This window comes from Globicephala melas, chromosome 6, assembly GCF_963455315.2.
Source record: "Globicephala melas chromosome 6, mGloMel1.2, whole genome shotgun sequence".
Taxonomy (NCBI): Eukaryota; Metazoa; Chordata; class Mammalia; order Artiodactyla; family Delphinidae; genus Globicephala; species Globicephala melas.
The window spans coordinates 13455628-13479800 of record NC_083319.1 but is presented as its reverse complement, the minus strand read 5'-3'; the positions used below and the strand labels follow the sequence as shown (position 1 = coordinate 13479800).

Genomic DNA, 24173 nt, shown 5'->3' with positions numbered 1-24173 from the left:
TGACAGCCCAGGGCAGGGAGGCCTGGGGGGTGGTGTGCAGGGGATGTGCTGAGCTTAAAGGTAACCAGGGCTTGGCCTGCAGAAGGAGGTAGTTAGCAGGCTGGGGATGGGTCTACTGGAAACTTGGAGTGATTCAGTGAGGCTGGACCCCAAAATCCAGATGGGAGGAGGTAGGGGAGGAGCCTGGAGAGCTTAGGGGTTCCAGGCTCAGGGGCTTGGTTTCCATCCTGCATCCAGGGAGCCATGAATAGGTCCAAGCAGGGGAGGGATGCAGTTGTGCTGTCTCCCCTGAATTCCTAAGACCCCAAACCACACCTCTACTCAACACAGTGCCCCTCCCCTGAGCCAGCTCAGCTAAGTCTGGGTGGCTGTCTTCCTGGGGAGGTCACAGCCCCAGTAGGGGAAGCCTACAGGAGGGGGCTGGGAAGCTGGAAAGAGCGCATAGAGGGAGAGATGCCAAGAAGGCCGGAAGCCAAGAGGGCAGCAGCATTCCTGCGCCACTGCTCACCTGGGCCCGCCCAGCCTCTGGGTTTTTTGTTTGTTTGTTTGTTTGTTTTGCGGTACGTGGGCCTTTCACTGTTGTGGCCTCTCCCGTTGCGGAGCACAGGCTCCGGACGCGCAGGCTCAGCGGCCATGGCTCACGGGCCCAGCCACTCCGCGGCATGTGGGATCTTCCCGGACCAGGGCACGAACCCACGTCCCCTGCATCGGCAGGCGGACTCTCAACCACTGCGCCACCAGGGAAGCCCGCCTCTGGATTTTTGAACCTCCAGTTTCAGAGGTCTCCCTTCCCCAAGGTCCTCAGCAGCCCGAGCAGTGCAAGCTGAGCTTCTAGGGAGAAGTATGAGGGACACTCTGATCCTCTTCCTCTCGGCCCCAATAGTATATGGTTCTGAATCTGAGACTGGCCAGAGATGGGGGGCACCTTAATGAGGTAAACCAGCCAGACAGGGAACAAGGGGAGGGAAGGGAAAGTGCACAGCTCATAGAGCTTTCACTCATCTTACAGAGGGGGAAACTGAGGCAGAGCGACGTTTGGCAATTGGCCCCTGGTCACACTGCAAGGAAATGGTAGAGCAGGATTTGAACCCTGGTCTTGCTGGCTCCAAAGCCAGCGTGCATCCCACTCTGTGCCACTGTCAGTCTGCACTGAGCATCCCAAGTTGCCTAGTCCTGTGCCAGGAAGAGGCAGGAAGGGCCTGGGTTCTCTGTTCACCTGGCCAGTTCATTGCATAGATGTGCGAACTGAGGGCCGAAGCTGGCAGTGGCTGAACAGGGAAGGGAGGAATTGGTATCAGGGAGTCAGAGATGGCTTCTGGGAGGGGGCAGCGGGGGCGGGTGCAGGCAGCAGGGGAGGGTCCCAACAGGTAGGACGGGGTGGAGAGGAATGAGATTTAGATAAGTGGAGGGCAGCAGGGAGGGTGCCCCAGCAAGGGAAACAGCCTGAGCAAGGGTGCAGAGGTGGGAATGCGTGTCCCAAGTCTCCCAGCCTGAAACTTGGGGGTGACCGGCCTGAAGGAAGGCTGAGTCACGGCTGAGGACACAGAGTGAGGGGGCTGTTCCCTCAGGCGGGGTTTCTCAACCTTGGCACTACTGACATGTGGGGTGGATAACTCTGTCGTGGGGACCGACCGACCTGTGCGTCAGAGGGTGTTTAGCGGTATCCCTGCCTCTACCCACCAGATGCCAGTACCATATCCGCCCCCCACCCCCAGCCCAAGTCGTGACAACCAAAAACATCTCCAGACATTGCAAAATGTTCCCTGCGGGATAAAATTGCCCCCGATTAAGAACGACTGTCCAGAGTAGGCAGGAGCCGAGAAACGGGAGGGACGGGGCCCAAAGCTGCAGTCAGCACTCGCCTGTCCTCCAGCCCCGGTTCCCAGCCTCTCACCGTCCGCGCCAAGCCTCATCCTTCAGCTGACCTGGGGCTCCCTGAGTGCCAGGAAAACCTCCACCAACGCGCTGCAGGGCTGAGAGCCGAGCGGAGTGGTGGAACAAAAGAGCTTGTGTTTCGGGATGAAACCTCCCCCTGCCCGCCCCGGTGTGGAGGAGGGGCCGTGATCCGGGCCAAGTGGGGCTGCTCGGCGGGGCAGGGGCTTGTCAGAGCCAGGATCTGGAGAGAAGGTGCTGGGAGGGGAGGGGGTGGGGAAGCTACCCCACTTTAGCTCGGATTCACAAACAGGCCCTTTTCAGAGCCCCGCCCCCAAATCAAAGCCTCCCAGCTGGTGGGGATGGAGATCTGAACTCATCCCGACCCTTGGTCCTGGGGGTGAAGGGGTCAAGGGCTGCCCTCCTGGCTGGGGCCCAGGCCAGGGTCGAGACAGGCCAATGCCTCTCTTCCCTGCTGTCCACAGGCTGTGTCTCCGGGGGGGAGCCCGGCTGCGTGTTGAGGGAGGACAGGGGTGGGGAGGCGACAAGGGACAGGAAAGGAAGCCCCATTTCACCGTCTCCTTACCCCCAGCTGTGTGCAGCCAGAGGAGCTTCTAAAATGCATGTCCAGCCTCCCCATCTGGCCTGCTTAAACCTGCCACTGACTCCCCGTGACCCTCAGGATCAAGTCCACAGCCCTTGGACAGCGCTTCAAGGATACTATCTCACCCCACCTGCCACAGCTCCCAACTCCACCTCTCTTCTGAGCCTGGAATGTCCGTCTCCTCCCCATCGGCAATGGCCCCCAAACTGGGCTAGCTCCTATTCACGCATTAGTGCCCCTTTGGTCACCACTGCCTCCAGGAAGCCTTCCTAGCTCCAGTGAGTGAGTGAGTGCCCTGGGGCACTGGTGGCACCAATCCCTCCAGGATGCAGCTGTCTCTCTGTGTGTGAAGTCGGCCCATTCCCCCTGAAGCATCAGGCCTAGGACAGAAAACTGGTGACTAGTGAGCATTTGTTGAAAGAAGGAGGGAGTGGGGGAGGGATTAAAAAAAAAACAAAAAAAACTATGCTTTTAGAAAAGGGAGAGGATGAGAGAGAAAACAAATGGGCAGAGCCTGGATGAGAGGAGTAGCCTGTCCTCTGGCCGATGTACCAGGACAGACTGACTCCACAGGCCTGTGGGGAGAAGCAGGGAACCTTTCTCTGCATTGAGACTCCTGGAAAACTTCCCCCAGGGCCAGGGGCTTGGGCACAGCCTGGCCGTGCTGACAGGCCCCTTTCAGATTTGTCCCCTGATGCCACCAACAAGGCAGGACAGGTGTTCAGGGGGTGGGGGGCTGTCAGGAGGGCATTTTGCTGCCTACCCAGCATTTGGGGTATCACCCGCCATCAGGGGATCCCAGATTCCTTGGTTCTAAGAACCCCAAGAACCAAGACACTCTGTCCAGGCCAGTGGTTTTCCAGCTGGGTCAGAGGAGATGCCCAGAGGTTGACATATAGGAGAGACCGCCACATCCCCTAACACAGCTCTGCTTTCACTTGATGTAAACTCTGGGTTTACCTGAACTTTTTCATTTGAAATGACGGCTCTGTGGCTCAATCAGTTTACAAAGAACACTCCTCCTTCTTGAACGGATAAGAAGAGCAGGGCTTAGAGAGGAATGGGGTGGCAGAGCCATGTCAACCTCCTGGCCCTTCGCACTGAACCGCAGGGCCCTCTCCTCAAAGCATAAACGTATGAATGAATGAGTAGGAATCTGGAAGTAGGCTTTGGTAACATGGGGTGACAGCAAAGGACACTTGATTTCTGGGGCGAGGAACTGCCCCAAAGTGGGAAGGAAAGAGCAGAGCTGGGTGGCTGGTCACTGTGCACTTACTGTAATTACATTATACCCAACCTGCTTTTGGAGCTGTTCAAAGACACCGTGACGTCCTGACTTTAGCCAGAGTAGCACCAGGTATAGAATCAGAATCTCAGGTTCAAGCCCCAGCTCTTGCCCTTACTGTGTTGACCTTGGCTCAGAGTCTTCCTTGTACGTGAACTTGAGGAAGTTCACAGTCTAAGGTTCAAATCCCAGTTACGTCCCTTACTAGCGGGGTGACTTGAGGCAAGTTTCGTAACCTCTCTGCCTCAGCTTTCTCATCCATAGAATGGGAATAATAGTAGCACCCATCTGCCTCACGGGACGTAATGAGTTAATACGTGTAAAGCACCTAGAACAGGGCTGCCTAAGGGTTTGTTATCAATATTTGTACTCAAATAACAGCATAGGTCTTGCAGAGAGGTCCCAGAAATGGGATAAAAGAGCGAATGAGATAATGAACGCAAGGAAGATTCGGGTTCTCCCAGGGAATGCCTTGTGGTCCTAATTCAGACCTGTCCTCATCCATAAGTGATGTCTTCCAGTGGTTCCTCTTGGCTGGGAGCCACCCTCTCTCCCCGGCTCCCTATCTCTGGACCCCTCCCCACATTTTTCTGCAAGCACGCAGAGGCAGGATTCCATTTCGCCCCTAGATGACTTTGGGTGATAAAGAAGTAACTTCAGCCTCCTTGAATTGAGTCTTCTCTCCAGAACGTAACAAACCTGGAAATTGGAATTGCCCTGGAGCTGATTATTCTGGGAGGGTACCTCCTGGCATTCAAATTAAATTAGATCAAGGGACCTCTGTTATTAGCAAAATAATTCCCTGCGATTACAGAATGCAGCCATGAATCCTGATGGCGGATGAACTTCAGGTGACTTACTTGAGACAAATAACTGTGCAAAAATCACAGGCTCATCTAATCGCATCTCTGTAGTGTCACAGTCAGCTAATTATGCTAATGGCTATAGGAAATCACCTATTGTGGTCTGGGATTGGGAGGGCTTGAGACAGAAACATGTGTGACGAATATTACCCGCTGTGAGCTGGAGAGGCTGGGCGCCATGCTTGGTTCCAAAACGGGTCCTTTCTTGGGGAGCTGGTTTGGTTCCTTGTCGACTGGGAGGGAAACCCATTATACAATCAGAATTGCAGTGGCTTCATTATTTATCTCTTTTCAGATCATCTTCATATAAGAAATTAACTTTGTCTAAGTTCCACTGGTGGGCATGATAATTCCAAGTTAAACAATGAAAGCTCAGGACCTTTGTGTCAATTCAATTCAGCAAATGTGCCTCTGTGCCCACTGGGTGCCTGGCACTGATCTAGACATGGACAACATTCAAGAGTGTGTCTGGTGTCTTCTGAACATGGTCTCTTGTCCCGTCAGACACCTAAGAAAGGCAGTATTGTCCTCATTTTAGAGACAAGGAAACGGAAGCTCAGAGATGAGCAATGACTCACCCAAGGTGCTACTGTTACTGATCAAAGGAGATGACCACTTCCATTCACCCAGAGGGATCTGGGGGGCTTCCTGGAAGCATGGACATGGGGGAGGGAATTGTAGACAGAGGAAACAGCTGAGCAAAAATCCCAGAGGTGGGAGATTAAAGGGCTGGGGGTGTTCAAGGATGGAAGATGAGGTTGGGGGAGTGGCTGAAGATCAGACAATAGAGAGCTTCAAATGACCAGTTGAGGGTTTGGACAATGGGGAACCACTGCAGGTGTTTGAGCAAGGGAGGGATAAGATGGAATCTGAGCAGTGCCTGGGCCACAGTATGGGGGACCCCTTAGTAGGCGGCTGGCAGGGAGGGGGCCAGAAGGGGATGAGGTAAATAACGTACAATTTTTTAGTATAAGTATGTCCCCAATATAGCATAGGACACAGACTAAAAAATTATTCATTGTTTATTTGAAAGTTACATTTAATTGGCTATCTTGTATTTCATCTGGCAATCCTACCCCAGCCTCCCACAGCATCCCCAGCTGGGTTCTGGGCGCCAGCTGTTTCCTCTTCCTGGTATGACTTTCCCCACTGGGCACGCAGCCTGGCGAACTCCTATCCACCCTTTGAGGCCCTGCACTCCTGACTACTGCTGTGGCAACATTTATCTCACGCTACCGTTGTTACTTTCTTAGGTAATTGTTCTACTACGTAGCTTTCCTCTCAGCAGCGAACCTTACTTCTGGCTGCATAAGTTAAGGCCAGGACTCTCTCTAGATCCTGACGCCCTCCCCACCCCAAATTGCCTCCAATTTCTGCTTCCGTCTCAGGAGGGGCCGGCCTCTCCGCTGCTCCTGAGACCTTGCCTGCTCCCTAGAGAGTGGCTTACCTCTCTCTCACTGACCGCTTCAAGGTCACACTCTCTCCTGGGTCATTCCCACCAGGCACAGGGTGGGTTCTCCAGGCAGCAGGAGAACGTATTGGGGTGCAAGAGGTCCACCAGGGCCTGCTGGACGGCTCGGCACCTATAGCAGGGCAGGGAAGGGCAGGGCAGGGAGCAGAAGAAGCTGAGCTGCCACACAGTCTAAGTGCAGGTCTCAGCCCCGCTGTGTAGGGCCTGGGAAGGCGCTAGCGCAGGCGTGGCCCTCTCGAGCTGTCCTGAGTGGTGTCAAGGGGCTGGGACTTTATGTCCTTGGGCTGACCGCCCACTAGGCAGGAGGGAAGGACACCCGGGAAGGGGGTGTCACCTCCAGTATGGTGGCTTACTTCTGCAGAGGACACCCCCAAAGAGGGCTGACAGCTGGGGGCCATCTTGCAGCAGCCTTCCCACATCTGGGGAGTGAGTCCTCTATTCTGGAAGCGGGGATGTGGGCTGCAAATCACAGCGTCCAACCCCACCCCAACCCAAAGCATTCCCCTCAGGCGACCACCCAATCTCTCGTCTTCCTTCCAGCCAAGTCCCTCCGAAGAGCTGTCTGTCCCCCTTCCTCACTCACAGTCATCCCCCTCCTCTGACTGTGCGCTTTGTAGCCTCCAGTCTGTGCCCTTTAAACCCACCTTCAAGGAAAAAGAAAAAAAGGCATTTCCCTGGCGGTCCAGTGGTTAAGACTCCAAGCTTCCAACGTGGAGGGCGCGGGTTCGATCCCTGGCCAGGGAACTAAGATCCCCCATGCCACATGGTGTGGCAAAAAGAAAAACAAACAAACGAACCCATCTTCTTCTTCCAGATAAAGGGATTTTTGTAAAACTCAAGCTTTGGCTGTCCCTCCCTTACTTAAGACCTCCCAGGAGCTTGCCTGCAGTCCCCGCTCCTGGGCATGGCATTCAGGGCTCCTCCTGGCCCAGCTCCCTTTTCCTCCTGCCCCGTCTCCCAGCTGCTTGATCGGAATCCCCGAGCACGCTGGGCTGGGCTGTTTCACGCTGTCACGCTTTGGAAGGGGCTGTTTCCTCTCCGCCTGGCTAACTTCTCTCTGCTCCTTCAAGACACACTCAGAAATCATCTCCTCGGATGACTTTCCTGGAGGTGCCCCTCTGGCCCACAAGGCTGGCATCAGGGACCCCAAAGCCACCCAGCAGCCTCCGTCAGGAGCGCACGGGGTTGGCGCCCAGGGGTGCTCCACGGGCCCCGGGCAGTGTCGTTCCTCATGTCTCCCTCTGCACGCGTGAGCGGCCCACTGTTCTGTTTATCTGTGCCCCTAGCACCAAGTCCAGAGCCTGGCACAGAGGGAGTCCCAGTGACATGGACTCTGGCACTCAGGGAAGCCGAGGACAGCTGGCGGGGGGTAGGGGTGGTGGTAGTGTGAGAGAAGCTATAAAGGCGGTATCGAAGCATCGGGGACTGATTAAAGTCCGGCTGGGCTGTGGCTCCTCAGAGAGGCCTGTCCTGGGAACCGGAGCATCGTCCTGCCCAGTGTAACTCACAGTGTCTGAGCGCAGCTGCATTCTCTCTGCGTAATTGATTCTCAGCCACCTCTGAGCTGGAAGTGAGGTTTACACGTTTTACTGTTTATCCTCCGTGACCCTCAGGGTCCTGCACACACTGGATCGGAGATTCACTCTGCTCCCTTCCCTCCCCCTCCTCTCATGTCACCCCTGCCCGGGGGTGCCTGTGGGCCTGGGTGTTCGTTCTATGATACCTCAGTCGCTGTGGTTTTGAATCTCACTTCCATCATCGGGTGAGGGCCCACCGCCCGAAGAAGCGATTAAGTCATTGATTAGTTTGTACGACTATAAAACGGTGGTGTGGCATTATAGGCTATAGAGCCCAGTATTTGCAGCCAAACAGACGCGGGTTTGAGGACAGGCTCTGTATTCGCGTGCCCCGTGATGTTCTGCCAGTTGCTTAAACTCTCTGAGCATGCTCAGAGGTGGCTGTGAGTATTAAGCGAGAGAACACGCGAAGCACCTGGCAAAGCACCCCGCACTTGTGTACGTACCAATGTGCAGAGATGTAGAAACTTCTGGCAACGGACAGTGTCCAACAATGATGAACAGAGCCCAGCACTGGAGGTGTGCGAGCAGACTCGGCTTCGCTCATTCATTCGACAAACATACCTGGAGCACCTACTATGGGCTGAGGCCTTTGCTGGGGGTGGGGAGAGATACAACAATGAATGAAACCGGGCGTGATCCCTGTGCTCAGGGACGTCCAGACCTGGGAGGGCAACACGCTCATCCGGTGGTCACACAGTAAAGGTACAGTCGCCAACTTCAGTAAACACCCGGGATGCGTAGCGTGCAAAACCCGAAAAGGCTTCCCTAAGGACGCGGCATTGAAGCTGCCAGGGGAAGAAGCAACTGAGGCAAGGATGGGAGGGGACAGAGGAAAGTGGTCCAGAGAGGGGAGTCTCGTGTGGAAAGGCTGTGTAACGGGAAGGAGCATCGCATATTTGGGGACCTGGAAGCTGGCTGGGGGGCTGAAGGCGGAGAGGGGAGAGGGGAGATGGCAAGGAAGGAGGCTGGAGGGGTGGGCAGGGGTCAGACCACCCAGGGTCTGGTAGGCCACATGAAGGTAACAAGAAACCACTGAAAGCTTTCCAGTAGGGGTAGAGGGAATAGGATTGGATCTGAGCTTTGAAAACCCCACAAGGAGGAGACAGGGGGCAACGGGGAGAGGGCCAGGTGGATGCAGAGAGCCAGCTCAGTTCTTTATTGAAGTTCAGGCAAAAGATGACAGCCAGTGTCTGGACCAGCCTGGAAATAACCATTGGGGAATCACCAGCACAAGGACAGCAATTGAAGCCATGGGTCTGGATGCAGTTGAAGTTGCCCACAGAGAGAGTCTGGAAGGATAAAAGGGATGCAGACAATCTCAAACTCCAGCTTTTGTAGCCCGATAGAGTAAAATGAGGTAGCCAAGGAGAGGGCAACGTGACCAAAGAACTAGGAGAAAAACTGGGAGAGGATGGTGAGATAGAAGGCACCAGAGATTTTCCAGGGGTGAAGTATGGCCAAGAAGCCAGGTGACATCAAGGTGCACGGGTGTCCTTTGGTGTTACCACCAAGGAGGTCATCAGTGACCTTCCTGAGAAGCACTGAGATGGCCGACCTTAAGCTGGACGGGATTCCTGCCTTGCATGCCCGTTTTCATGGGACAAAGCGCCAACAGTGGCTAACGTCCATGTCACCAGGATAACATTACATTGTCCAGTGCGATCTGGATCAAAGAGGATTGGCTCATTAGTTCAGAAAATCTCATCCGAACCCATGAAGCGCCCAGTATTGTTCTTTTCCGGTGACCACATAGCCCTGTCGACTTCGTATATCTGTTTGCTTGTACAACGTGTGACACCGGCCAACTCATCTTGCAGAGTCTGGACTATAAGCAATTTGCCAGCCTGTACTTTGCCTTGGTGGAAGCTCCCGACAGTGGACGTATGTGGGTTTTGCATACAGAGCGCAGACGCATTTGGTAAATCACCTCGGACGCGTCCCTGGGGACGGTGCCACAGGGTCTGTCGCCCCTACAGATGGAAGTTGGCAAGGAAAAGACGGGTCCAGATTGGGATCCCTGGGCTACGTGTGAAAACAGATTGGAGGGGGCCAGAGTGAATGTGGGGGGACAGGGAGGAGGGTCTGTGGCCCTGAAGTGCTGTGCAGCCCCATACCCAGAGGTAGGACAAAGGACAGGAGGAAGGACCACGAGAAGCACCGACCCGGAGCACACTTCTGACTGTTCCAGAAGAGTCTGGGCCAGCCTCCAGGTGCATGCTTTTGTTCAGAACTGGACAACACCCCACCCTGGCATTTCTTTCACCAGCCGCACAACTTTCATAGTAACCCACTTGGGTTCCTTCCGCCCTCCCCTGAAAACATCTTCCTCTTGGTCAATATTCACATAATTGCTACCTGTTCCAAGAATGGGGCCATGCATTTTGCCTCTGTTATCTCACTGAATCCTTGCAAGACCCCCTGGCAATCAGCCCTGGTCACGTCCTGGTTGTGCAGACACAGAAACTGAGCTCAGAGGGATGTGATAGCACGCCCTAGGTCACACAGCTGGCCAGTGGCTCAGCCAGAGAGACCCAGGTCTCTCTGACCCAAAGGTCACATTACCTTCCAAGAACACTCCATGAAGACCAAGCAGCCTATCCATATAGCAGGATTGCTTTCCTTTTGAGAGTCTGACATGACCTCTTTTGTTTCTGAGTATCTGGATCCAGTTACCCGCTTTATTCATTCACCAAACCTTCCTGAGGCTGGGTGGTGGGGCTGCAGTGGTAGCTCAGACAAGGTTAGTGACCTGGAGGAGTTCGCAGTCAGCTCGGGGTGGAGACGGATCCGTACCCAGGTGCAACAATCCGCAATGTGATAAACAAGGATAGTGCGGTGGGCGGGTGCCGTGGGAACCCGCTGCCCGGGAGAGTTGATGAAGACCTCACAGGGCCAGAGCTGGACCGTAATAGGAGAAACAGGGCTTGGTCCAGCAGAGCGGGTGAGGACTGGGCATTCCAGGAAGAATGAACCGTTTATGAAGGCATGTCAGAGGTTGGGGGTTTGGGAGACCTGGTTGCATGACGGTGCTCTGGTGGGGGACTCTCACCTGGCTGGGACTAGGGTATGAAGGGCCCCAGTGGAGACTGGGGAGCAGGCTACTCGTGTTCTTAAGGTTTACTGAGAACCTCACCATGAGTCAGGCTTTGTGCTGAGCACTTCACAGATACGATGACTGCATCGTTCAAATAAGGACATTGACGTTCAGAGCAGGAGTGGATTTTATGGGACTTTATATTTTATACCATCATGCTTGCTCTGTACCCTTAAAAATGTTCTGAAAAGTCAAACACTTACGTACTTCCCACTCAGGTCAAGAAATAAAACCTTAGCAATCTAAGGGAAACGCTTTCCCATCATCCTTCACATCTCCCTCTCCCCCCAGAAGTAAACAATTCCTGAATGGTGTATTTCTTTATCATTCCTCTAAGTTTCCTTACACTTTTACCACATATGTGCATTCCTAGCAATATGGGGTATCATTTTGTTTTGCATGTTTTAGAAATCTACATGAATGGTATCATACCATTTGATCTTCTGCGACTTACTCCCCATCCCCCCACTAATGATTCATAAGGAATCTCTAGTCATTTTCACTGCAGTATAGATTTTCACTGCCCTATCCACAACTTGTTTATGCATTTCATCCGCTGACAAACATTGAGGCTGTTTTAGATTCTTTACTAGGATAACGAGGTTGCAATGAGCAAGAAGTTCTCTAGACTTATCCCAGAAGCCAAGTCTCTGGGTCACTGGCGTGTGTGCGTCGTTTCTAGATGCTGTCAAATTGTCCTCCAGAGCGGCGGTACCATTTCTCCTCCACCAGCAGCGTATGAGCGTCCTCTGTGCCCTACACCTTCATCAGCACTTTCTGCCGTCCTCCCCTTTGCTTTTTGCCGATCTCACAGGTGTGAAATGCACTTTCCTCTGGCTTTATTTTGCATTTCCCTGAGTAAGAGTGAGGCTGAATCTCTTTTGATATGTTTATTGGACATTCATGTTTCCCCTTCTTGGAATTGACTGTTTATATTTTTTATTTCTTTTTTTTAATTTTTTTGTGGTACGCGGGCCTCTCACTGTTGTGGCCTCTCCCGTTGCAGAGCACAGGCTCCTGACGCGCAGGCTCAGCGGCCATGGCTCACGGGCCGGGCCCAGGAGCTCCGCGGCTCATGGGATCTTCCCGGACCGGGGCACGAACCTGTGTCCCCTGCATTGGCAGGCGGACTCTCAACCACTGCGCCACCAGGGAAGCCCCCCTGTTCGTATTTTTGATCCAGTTTTCTTTTGAAAATTGATTTGTAGATCTTTGTATGTTTGGGATATCATGTTCCAAATGTCTTCTTTTGATAAACAGGAGTTATGTTCTTTAATGAAATGTATCAGTCTTTTTCTTGATAGTTTGAGTCTTTAAGCTCAAAAGCCTTTTGTGTCTTTAAGAAACCTTTCCCTATTAAAAAGTTTTTGCATTTAAGTTTCTTTAATCCACCTGGAATTGATTTTGTTTTATGCGTGGTGTGAGGTAGAGATTCCATCTCATTTTTTTTCAACATGGACATCCAATTGCTCCATAAAAGAACATTTATAGAAAAGTCCACCCTTTCCCCAGTGGCCTGCAGCACCACCTCTGCCGCGTATGAAGTTTCCATATATGTGTGGGTCTATTTTTGCAGCCTCTGTTCTAGCCCATTGGCCTATTTATCTATCCTTGGGCTAATATACGGTCAAGTTGTACCTTTTTAGGCTCTTAGCACCTCCTTGAATTAGAAGAGCTAATGGCTTCCTGAGAGCATATCCGTGTCTTATTCATCCTTGTGTCCCTCTCATCACTCATTACATGAACATCCACGTCATGCTTTTGTTTGCAAAGACTTTCTCACACTCAGTCTCTTGGGCTCCCGAGACTCCCTTATGCAGAAGAGGAAATTGAGGCACAGAGGAGGTGAGATGATTTGCCAAGGTCACACAGACAGAAGGTGTTCTTGTAGCATTTCGAAGCCACCTTTCCGTCCATCCCATTTTGCCTAGGCTCTGAAGACCTCTACCTGATCCTCCAGCTTTTCTGGTGCAGAATTTTCACTTTTCCTTCCTTCTTTCAGCAAGTAGATCCTGAGTGAAGTGTGTGTGCCACATCCCACTTCTGGGGGCTCTTCCCAGTACTGGAGACCAGTAGGGAGAGTGGGACCTCGGGTGGGCATTTTGTGGGAAGTCTGAGGCCTGGGGTCAGGAGGAGGAAAACCCGCGGGTTTCAGAGTCCATCTAGAGAGCCCTGTCCTGGGCGTGCCCTTGGAACCCAGGAGCTGCCTTGAGAGGATGCCGGCTTCCCTCAGGAATTAGAGGCTTCCTCCCGCCCTCCCGCCTCCCGAGGCAGGAATGCGAAGGATCAGCTTTCAGCAGCGCTGCGGCTGCCGTTCCGGGGAGCTCCCAGTGCAGGCCTTTCATGAACTGTCGAATTAACTGGTTCTGTCCGTCCAACTGGGAGAGCAGCTCTTGCTAAAAATAGCGTCCTGCCCAGCACGACCTACGCTCGCCAGGAGCCGGCCGCGACAGTCCCACCCCACCGGGAGTCCCCACCCCGGGCCTGGCCCACGTCCCACCCCCGAAACCGAGACCGAGGCCGCGGGCACAGCGTGGTCCCCACAAGTGCCGCGGAGGGCGGAAGGCCCGCGGGCCGAGGAGCGGCCGAGGCCGTCCGGCATGGGAGCCCGCGGCGCGGCCTCCCGCGCGCTCGCTTGGGCCTCCCTGCCGCTGCTGGGGCTTCCCGCCGGCGCGCTCTGCGAGGACACGCTTTACTGCCGAGGTAAGGCCGGGCCGCAGCCGGCGCGCCTCTCGCTTTTCCCAGGCACTTGCTGGCGCCTCTTTCTCCTTCCCCACCCTGGGTCCGTGGCGGGGGGGCGGGGCCGAAGGAAGGTGAACGCAGGCGTCGGAACCCAAGCAGGGCTTGGGGAGAAGAGTCAGGCGCTCTCAGCAAGCTCATCTTTGGTTCGCAAGAAGTCGCAGTCTCGCCACCTCTTTTGAGAAGCCTTTGCCTGCCCTTGGCCTCAGTCTTCCTATCTGGATTATGGGACAGTAAAATCGTCCAGCTTTAATTTTGACTGTGACCCCAAGAGAAGTAGGGGAACCTGCTGAAACGGATCGCAAGCATTCTGGAGATGTTTGCCCGAACCCAGATGGGGTGGAGAATTTGTTGATGGAAGGGCTGGAGGTGCCCTCCCTGTGACGCCCCCCAGACCCCCCCCCCCCACCGCCGTCCTCTCCCGGAGCTCTGGACCTAGCATCAGCCCACGGCCCCCGCGGGTGGAGATCAAGGGGAGACGCACAGCAAAGTTTAAGAGGTCACCGGACGCGCGAAGATCCTTGCGGGAGAGGAGAGTGTGGAGCGGAAGAGGAGTGAGTCGCAGCCCACTCCTCAGTCTGGTATCTGCATAGTCCCTGGGCTAAAGCTGGGATTTTACCTTTGAAATCCCGGGAAAAGAGCGCAGTCCGGCCACACAGAGGGGCTCAGCAAGCTAGCTGAGCCGGGGAAGGGGAGTGGGCGTGTGGACCGGCCCAGATCCGGGGCAAAAGAGGGGACCAGGAGCCTGTGCCGTCAACCGAGGGGATCTGCGTTGCCCAGTCCGGCCGGCGCGGGTAGTAGTGGGGTCGACTGGCCAAACAGGTGCGCTCCCTCCCCTCCCCTCCCCGCCTCCTCTCTGTCCGGGCCCAGCGGGCGGAGCTGCGGGTGCCGGGGCCTGCGATTGGCGGGGCTGGGCTGGCAGAGTGGCCGGGGGAGCCCGGGAGCCCAAGCACCGCGGCGCAGGCGGAGGCGCGGAGCCGGCCAGAGCGCGCTACTGCGGGGTCCGCCGCCTGCCTGGCGGGGTCCAGCGCCTGCCTGGCCGGCTCCGCTCCGCTGCGCCTGGCTGGCGCTACTGAAACTTTCGTGCGCCCCGCGACCTCGCCGCCTCGTGACTCTGGCCCTGTGCTGCTCGGGCTCCGGTGCCTTTGGGATGGCAGAGCCCAGCGGCCAGGCTGGCGAGTAGAGGTAAGAGCTAGGCCCCCGCGAGTCCGTATGAGGGGGCCTCGGGGTCTTGCGGGGGTCCTAGAGGGATCCGGGGTTCGAGGGGACCTGGGGACCCTGATGGGTGGTATAGTGGTGCCTGACTGAGGAGTGGGCTGCGACTTTGCTTTACCCACCCCTCTTCTACCCTACAGCCCCCTATGCTGCGAGGATCTTTGCGTGGTGAGTTGACCCTTTAAACTTTCCTGGGCGCCTCTCTAGACAGCTGGGTCCTTGGGAGAGAACCGCGCGGTGTTACAAGGAAGGCAGCCCCAGCTGGGGCTCGCAGCCGGTGGGGGTTGGCTGGGGGCTTTCTGCAGCCTCCCAACTCTAACAATTCCAAGTTGTCTCCCCAAACCTCGGACCTTCCTCATCTACTCCTGGGGGTTGATGTTTGGGCAGCCACTCCTCTGTGGCCAGAGCCAGGCACCCCGGGGCACCCAAGTTTTGGGTGTTGTTTTGTTCGACCAGTAGCCACTCCTCAATTTTCGGGGGGCGGGGTTATTGGAGTGAGATCTCTCTTCTGTTTCCTGGGCTGCCTGGAACCCTACCCTCCAGAAAACATCTTGAGCAAGCAGAGTGGGAACAGGGACCAAAGCCATCTAGGTGCCAGTCCCCAGCCTCGTAGGAACACCGTGGGCTTTTCTTGTTTCTGAACGGTCTATTCTTTTGAGCTGTCTGGCTTGAGTCATATGGAAACTGCGCCTCTCCTCTCCTGCCCTCTTTTGCTACTTAGGGGGGTAATTAATTTTGATTGAGGGTGAATAGGCAGGTAGCTTGTCACAGGTTTGTGGTATGAGGATCATCCTTTTTAATGATCATCTTTATTTCCCCTCAATGTCAAAGCCAAATGCCTTTCTGTTTTCTTGACCTAAGACGGTACACCTGAGAGTTAAAAGCATACCAAACACAGGCTTTGGAGCCCGGAAAAACCCAGCCCTGCTGTTCATTAGCTGTGTGTCCTTGGGCAGGTTTCCTAACCTCTCTGAGCTCAAAGTTCCCACCCCAGGGGGATGTGGTGAGGCTTTTGTGAGGTTAGGCATGGAAAGCATCTGGCTCATAGGACAACAGCCTTGGGCTGCCAGTCTGCATCCTGGAGCTTGGGCCTTTTTGCTGCCTGAGGGCCCCAGACCCTTTGTGACTCAGTTTCCTCTCCTCTCAAAAGTTGGTGTGGACCAGCCCCTCTTAACCAGCCTTTTTGAGAAAAGTAGACAGATGCACATACTCTCCAAGGCATGTGATTTCACTGGGTTTGTAAGCCTCCGATTTAAGACAGCCCCATCCATCCCCCTCCTTGTCATGAATTATTCGGAAGATATAAGGCCTTCTGTCTACCACTGATCTCTTCCCATCCCATTTGGATGCTTGGTGGTTACGGTTGCAAATATCAGGGAAGTGCAAGTGCACTAATTAACCAGCACGATAGGGAGAGGGGCTGACCTGTAGAACCTGGCCAAAGTCACCTTCAAGATCATCGAGCTACCCCATCCCTATGCTTCCTTCCCCGAAGCTGCATCTCCACCTGGAGAGCATCTAATCTCTTTTGCTGGGATCCTTGAGTGGCAGCCCACTAGGCAGCTGGTTTCATGATTGGGCAACTCCAGTCTGTGAAAAAATTCTTCCTGTTTGGAGTAGAAATCTGTGTCCCTGTTACTTCTACCCACTGGTTCTAGTACAGCCCTTCAGGCATCTCTTATTGGCTCAATTATTCACTGTGGTCCCCTGATGCCTGGCATTCTGTTCCTTCCCTGAGGCGTTCAACACACTGAACTGAGTCTGGCAATGATCACAGCACCCATTTATTGAGTGTTTATTATATGCCAGGTCCTGTACTGAGAGCTTGTACAGATACTATTTCTGTGCAGCCTTAAGGCAGCCCCATGAGGTGGAATCTTTTCTTATCCTCATTTTACATATGAAGAAACAGGTTTAGAGAGGTTAAGAGACCTACCCAAGGTCATACAACACATAAGGAGCTAGGCTGCATCCCAAAGCTAGCATCTGCCTTTATCGTTACTTCTGTGCTGGCATGCGTGTCCACTGTGCCCACACACTGTGTGTGTGTGTGTGTGTGTGTCTCAGTCTGTGGTGTTTGCTGGCAGTGCTTTTCTCACAATTACCTGGCGCCCCTATTAAAATGCAGATCTTTCGCCTCTACTCCAGACCTAGGAATCTGCACGTTTTAAAACTCCCCAGACCATTCTCACGCACAGCACAGTCTGAGAACCGCAGCCCCAAGGCATGCTTAGGGAAAGAATGTGGCATGTGGGTTCCAGGAGATCTGAATTCAAGTCTTGTTTATTTATTGGCTGCTCTGGGTCTTTGTTGCTGCGCACGGACTTTCTCTAGTTGCGGTGAGCGGGAGCTACACTTCGTTGTGGTGCGTGGGCTTCTCATTGCGGTGGCTTCTCTTGTTGCAGAGCGTGGGCCCTAGAGCGCGTGGGCTTCAGTAGTTGTAGTACACTGGCTCAGTAGCTGTGGCTCGCGGACTCTAGAACACAGGCTCAGTAGTTGTGGCACATGGGCTTAGTTGCTCGCGGCATGTGGGATCTTCCCGGACCAGGGCTGGAACCCGTGTCCCTTGAATTAGCAGGCGGATTCCCAACCACTGAGCCACCAGGGAAGCCCTTGGCTTCACTCTTTTGAGCTGGTTACTTTCCCTTCCTGGGACAAGATGTTATACCCCCAGTATACGGGGTGACTGCTGTCTGTGATGGGCTGTGGAAGGCTACTGGGTGGATGTCACGCATTATGGGGCAGGCCCTAGGAGGACAGAGTGCCCTGGTGAGGCCTCTCCTGCCACAGTGGATGTGCATGGCCCTACTCGTCACCCCTCCCCCCACCCCCATCTCCCCAGACATCTGGCCTCTGCTTTCTAGAAGCACTGGTGCACCTTGGATGAAGCTCTGGTGCTGAGATTTCTCAGCACGGGTGATGGGGACCCCGGACAGGTGGGCAGGACTCCCCTCCACACACACCCCTTCCTCCTCCATGGCCCCATGATGGCCTCTGATCTCCCAGACAGGAAGTGCTGTGCTCCAGCTTCTTGGGGAGGGGAATGGGGTAGGTCTGCTGTGTGTGCATTGGTGTTGTTTTTTTTTTTTTAAATATATTTATTTATTTTTTAGTTGCGTTGGGTTTTTGTTGCTGTGCGCGGCCTTTCTCTAGTTGTTGTGAGCAGGCTATCTTCGTTGCGGTGCACGGGCTTCTCTTGCTGTAGAGCACGGGCTCTAGGCATGCGGGCTTCAGTAGTTGTGGCTCGTGGGCTCAGTAGTTGTGGCTCGCAGGCTCTAGAGCGCAGGCTCAGTAGTTGTGGCGCACGGGCTTGGTTGCTCCGCGGCATGTGGGATCTTCCTAAACCAGACCTCGAACCCGTGTCCCCTGCATTGACAGGGGATTCTTAACCACTGTGCCACCAGGGAAGCCCTGCATTGGTGTTTTAAATCCAGTGGAAATGCATCCTTTCCCTGGAGGGCTGCTCTGCTGGTCCGTGGGCAGCTCTAGAGAAACAGCTGAGCTGCGGCTGGCTGGGTAGGGCTGGTGCCAGGAGGGGTGTGGGGTACGGCGATCGCCTGCACCGGCCTCGGCTGGGTCCCAGTCCCAACCTCCTAGCCCTGCTTTACACAGAGCACTTGTTTCACCTTTATCCTGTTTGATCTCCTGAAAGCACCGAATTAGTAAACATCCATTCTACGGAAGAGGTCATTGGAGTCCAGGAAGCTACAGTGACACGTCCAAAGCTCTACCGTCTGGGTGCATGGGGGAGATGGTAAAGTCAGAACTTGAACCCAGGCCCCTTGACAATAAGCACAGGTCTTTTTCACGCTGCCTCCCACACCTCATTGTTTTCTGCCCCACCTGGTCGTGGCTTTGGTGCCAGAGTCCTCGCCCGGATGCTGGAAGACCTGGGTTCTGACTGGGCCACCACTGGGCTGTGTGATCCTGGGCAGGGCTGGTCATCCCTTAAACCTTTAGTTTCCTTGTCTAGAAAGGGTGGGGGGTGTTTGGTTAGATCTCTGAGATTCCTTCCAACCTTGACATACACAGGTTACCTTTTTTGTTTTTTTGCATTTCCGGGGGCAGGGCGTGGGCTTCCATGATGGACTCGGGGCATGGGTGAGTTGTTGGTGGGGTTGGAGAGCAGAGTGCTGCCCTGGGGCTGGTTATGAAACTAGCTGGGAGGGCGTTTGTGGGCTCAGTGTCCGGGGCCCTTGGGGAGCTGGGGTGCAGTGGGGGGGCAGCAGGAGGGTGCCCGGGGCAGAGTGAGGTGGATTACTCTGAACACTGCAGGAGGGTGATGGTGGGAATGACTGGGAGTGTGGATGGGAGCTGAGGGGGAGCTGGGGCCCCAGTCGAGCCCCTCTCTCAGCCCGGGACAACCCTGGCCGAGAGACCAAGAGAATGTCATAGTCTCTCATCTACCTCCTGAGCTACTGCATGTCTCTCCATGGGGCGTCCCCAGCCTTCCTTGAGTCCAACCCCTCCCAACTGGAGTCTGTGTCAGGACTGGGGGCTTCCAGTGGCCTGTCCTCCATGCCCAGGGCGGGCTCCCAGCAGCCTGGCTTCGTAAAGCAGGCCCTTGTCAACCGTGGCCTCTGCCAGCCACCTGCCCTCAGCTCCCCGTCCATCATGCCTCCTTTCCCCTCCCTGGGGGTGGGGCTCCCTGTCACCCTCCCACGGGATCAAACCCATGCTCTCTGGCCTGGCCATCAGGGCCCCAGGCCTCCTCCCACTTCCCTCCCTGCCTCTTCTCTCTCTGTTCTTCAAGCTCCAACTGTGACTCCTGTATGTTCTCTCTCAACCACTGCTTCATTGCCCAAATTCTAACTGCCCCTCGGGGACTGGCACAAATGTCACTTCTGCTAGTCTCATCGCTAAGGGGGAGACATCCCCCTGTGCGGTTCTGGTTTGTAGCTCTTACCAACTCCCTTGCTTCACACTTTGTCATCAGCTTGTCCATCTCCAGAGATGGATTCTGAACTTCTTGAGGGCAAGGCCTGGCTTTATCTCTCATCTCGGTGCCCACGGAGTGGGTGGGGCCTGGCGAGGGCCTTCCTTGGTCTAGTAAACGCTCGTAAAGCCTTGTAGAGTTGGACTGGCTTGTAATCGGGCTTGGTTTTTACGCTCCTGGCTCAGAGCTTTTTGCCTGCACCCCGCTTCCCCATGCAAACAGGTGGGGGTCCTGTCTGTCTGGGCTCTGGGTTAAGCTAGCTCCAGCCAAGGGATGCACGGAGGGATGGCTTTGGTTTTTGGAAAGACTTTCTGCCTCCTTTGGCTCATTCTTGCTATTTAAGAAAGTCTGTTCTGGCTTTGTGGAATCAAAGACAGAGAGGCCTGGAACCAGGTCTGAAAAGGGTACCTTGTCAGCTCCCCTGCTTGCAGGCTGTACTTCAGGTCTCAAAGCAGCATAGCCAAGATTCATCTGATTCTCTAGAATTCAGAAGAGAGTTTGTAAAGTATTTACAAAGGGTCTGCAAGGTCATGCGGATTGTGTCGGGGGCCCAGAGACATGGCCCCAGAGGCACCCAGGGATTCCCTTGACTTTTCTAGGGATGCGCAGTTCTTTGCAGTCAGAATCTCCAGGGAAACTGTCTGTCCCTGCGTTCAGCGAGGGCTTTTGAACCAGGAAGAGGCTCTCCATCGTGACAGCTCCCCATTCAGAATGAGGCTCTTGTGTTGGGGTCATTTTCCCCGCTAGTATCATTTGCTGAGAGTGAACTCAGGCAGTATCAGGTGGGCGACGAGGGACCAAGGAGAACAGGCTTTAGTCAACACCCACACAGCTGGGCCAGGTGACCGGGGAGGAGCTCTCTATCCCCAAGGAGGGAGCTCCCATCTCCTTGTAGGTCACGGTGGCTGTTGAAGACCCATCTTGGAGTAAGGTTCAAGGAATGCTGGAGGGAGAGAAGTGAGATAGATGATAGTCTGGGTTTCGGTTCAGATGCTGCCCAAGTCCCTTGCCCGATTAGACGCTGGCAGGGGCCCTTGAAGTCCTGTCACCTCCCGTGCTGCCCTTGTTACTGAATGTCCTGCTCACTTTTGTTTTCTCACCCCTGTCTCCACCCCTGCCTCTGCCCCTGGACTGAGCATCTTAGCACAGGTGCCTCAGGGTTGACTCCTCTGGGCCACCCTAGGTCGCACCTCCTCAGAGGGGGAGGGGAGGGAGCATGGAGGTAAATGAATAAGTAAATGAGCGAATGGTCCTTCTCAGCATCTTTGGTGACCCTGTCTGACTGTCACTGGCTGGAGAATATGTGACAGCTGAGTCCACCAGGAAATGGCTGTCTGACGGGAGCAGTGAGGACCCAGCCAGACATAATGGAAGCTGGCTCTGGATGGAGCCGCGATCTCGGAGCCTTTCCCATCCATCAAAGCTGGCGCTGCTTCCGCGAGGAGAGAATTCCCAAAAGGCTCCGCTGGCCCCCTGATAGGGATCTTCAGGGTGTGTGAGGGATTTGCTTTTCAGCCAGGATGTGGGGAGTTAAAAATAGGCATCCTAATCCCTCGGGTCTGTGTCAGACTTGAGGCTGCTCGCGGCCCTTCGGCTCCATTATCTCACTCGAGTGGCTTGAGCCGCTGACGTGGGTGGAGGTCGGGCTGCCCATTTTATGAAGGAGCATGTGGCGGCATGCGCCCGATTTCTGCTGGAGGCTGTGCTCTGTATTTGGTGGCAGAACCTAGGTCTGTTCCCTGGGCCCCTGCGAGGAGCCCAGATAAAGTCTAAAGTCCACAGGCTACAGGAGGGAAGGGGGTTGATTGAAACAATAGGGGTAGATTACTAAGCGAAGCAGCAACAAGGAAGACGCAGGCTGGATCAAGGCCCCAGGGCTTGGGGGGCAGTGGGAGGCTGTACGTGCTGGAGCGGGAGTGTGTGGGGAGGTGGGGGTAGTGATGAGAGTGAAGCACAAAAGTACCATTGAGACCCCAAGTCGGACCCCTTGAATGTCATAATAAGGCGCGTGAACATGATACTATAGGCAACGGGGAGCCATTGAGGATTCCAGAGCACAGCAGTTAATGCTTTATCAAAAGTGCCGTGTGATGGCGTGCTCCCCCGGCTTTGCTATGGGTGTCTTGTTATGGTGTTTGGTAGAGCAGATTTTTTTTGCCGGGGCGGGGTGGGGGTGGGGCGGGGAGGGGGCGGGGATTTTTTTTTTTTTTTTTTTTTTGACTGTGCCACGCAGCATCTGGGATCTTAGTTCCCCAATCCGGGGATGGAATCCGTACCCCCTGCAATGGAAGCGTGGAGTCTTAACCACTGGACCACCAAGGAAGTCCCAGTAGGGTAGATTTTTATTTAAATCCTCAGAAGACACCCTGTCCCTCCCCACATCTCCTTCTGGAACCTGTACTGTAGAGGAGGGAGACTCATTTTCTGCTGCCTCTGGGTTCTGGAGCAAAGTCTATATCTGGGTTTCTCTGCTTCTTCCTGTTTCCAATCTAGGTTCTCCTGGTTGTCTGTCTATCTGTCCTTGCTGTGGTTGGAGGAATTAAAGGAGAGGGAGGAGGCGGTGGCTGAATTTGAGGGAAGGCTCTTCTCTCCTGGCCTGATTCATTGAAACTTTTACAGGCTGCGCTAGTGCCTCCTTGCCCCTGGCAAGCTCCCAGACCACCAGGCTCTCCTTCCACACATTTTAGTGCCCTTTGTCCTCTAACCCAAACCTTTATTAGCTCTTTGCTCTTTCCCCAGATAGGGGGAGACCCTGGTAGGCAGGATGGGAGATAAACCAGATCTCTCAGACCGTTGAAAATCTGTCGTCCGCCCATTTTAGAGTTGGGCAGACAGAGGCCTGGGTTTGCTGGGACTCAGACCCGATCTCCAGCCCTGTCTTGGGCTTTGGCTGCAACACTGTTGTGCTTTTCAGAGCCACTCTGCTTCTGAGCTCCAAGCGCAGGGATTCCCAGCTCTGTGTGAATCCTGGTTCTGCAGCCTTGGCCCCTCCTGGGGCTGGGAGCCAGCAGCGCCTGCGGGTTCCCGGCGAGGGCTCTTGGCGTTGGCGTAGTCACAGGGATGAGATCACTACTCACCTCGGGATGGGGGAGGATGCCAAGGTTTGGGAACTTTCACTCTGAGCCACTTGTCGATTGTGTGTGTGTGTGTGTGTGTCTGTATAAGAAAAACAAACCTGTGGGTTGGGACTTTGTACTTGGCCTGTGAACTGTGGACCTGGAAGCTGCTGGGCCATGACAAGCTCCTGGACTCTGCCGTCTCACAGATTCCAGGAGAGTGGCTCTGTGTCGAGACAGCTTGAACCTGGTTTTAGTGTTTGTTCTGTCTCATCCTGGCTCTGTGCAAGAGGCAGGACCTCCCTGGGCTGTAAAAATCATTCCTGGCAGCTCACGCTTTCTGAGTACTTCCCATGAGCCAGGATCTGGGCTCAAGACTTTCCCAGGATCAGCCCCTTTGATTCTCACAACAGACCCGTGAGGTCCTGTTATCATCTCCCTTTTGCAGATGAGGAAGCTGAGGCCCAGAGAGGAGGTCACCCAGCTTGGACAGGGCAGAGGTAGAGTTTGAATGAAAATCTTCCCCACTCCACAGCTCGAGGTGTCAGTCACTGTGCTTCTCTGCCCTCCAGCTGCTGGGCTAATTCCTGTGGGATTGTGAAAGCATAAATACCAAGAAATTAGGTGTGATTAAGCAAGTAAGGAGCAGGAAAGGGGTGAATGAGGAATCCTAGATTGACATCATCCCCCATATTCCCCGTCCAGCACTGGCCACGAGCAGTCAGAGATGGGGAACAGAGGAGAGCAGGTACGGCTGTATCCAAGCTCCAGGAGGAAAGGGCACATTAAGCCATTCCTGGCCTGTCTCTTTCCAACCCCTGTAACTGTTGGCTTTTTTGATGTTAATTCCTTTCCTATCCTCCCCTGCCCACCCCTCCCCTCCCGGAAGGTGCCTTTAAGGCAGGATGGTTGCTGGGGTCATTTCCCTTTGAGTGGAGTGACCAATACTGTGTTGATTCAGATTTGGAACAGGGGTCTGTTGTTGGCTGCTGAATCCTGGGCTTGGGGTGGGAGGTGGGGAAAGAGGCAAGCAGCTTGTTCCCACCGCAGAGGGGCCTGGTATTTTGGAGAGGCTAAGGGTAGGGGCTAGTCTGGGGTCCATTAAACAGACCTGGATTGGAGTCCTAGCTGCTCCACCTACCAGCTCTGTGGCCTTGGACAAAGGTACCTCACTTCTCTGATCCTCAGTATTCTCATCTGTCCATTTGGAATAATAATCATCCTTATCTGCTAGGGTTGTTGTTAGGCTAAAACTAGACATGGTGCCAGGGAACACGGTACAGTGTCTGTGCCTTGTAAACACGTAACAAATGCTAGTGATTTTGTTCTTACTTCTCACTATTTGCATTATTGTTACCGAGGGCCTTCTCAGTCAGCTTTACATTGGTCTTGGGATACTCTGGCCAATGCCCTTTCCAAACTTACTGCCTCTGGGAAGGCAGTTTTGGGTATGGAAAA

The 24173-nt window shown here is 54.4% G+C and overlaps 1 protein-coding gene across 2 annotated transcripts in view; it reads left to right on the top strand.

Moving 5' to 3' along the window:
- Positions 1–24173, top strand: part of DAB2IP (DAB2 interacting protein) — a 194820-nt gene that overhangs the window by 10910 nt on the left and 159737 nt on the right. The window contains exon 1 of one of the 2 annotated variants that reach the window (XM_060300513.1): positions 14520–14693. The exons of the other annotated variant lie outside the window; for it this stretch is intronic. The gene's annotated coding sequence lies outside the window, so the exon portion shown is untranslated. Of the gene's footprint in view, positions 1–14519; positions 14694–24173 lie in introns of those variants that run through there. 2 annotated transcript variants of the gene reach the window in all.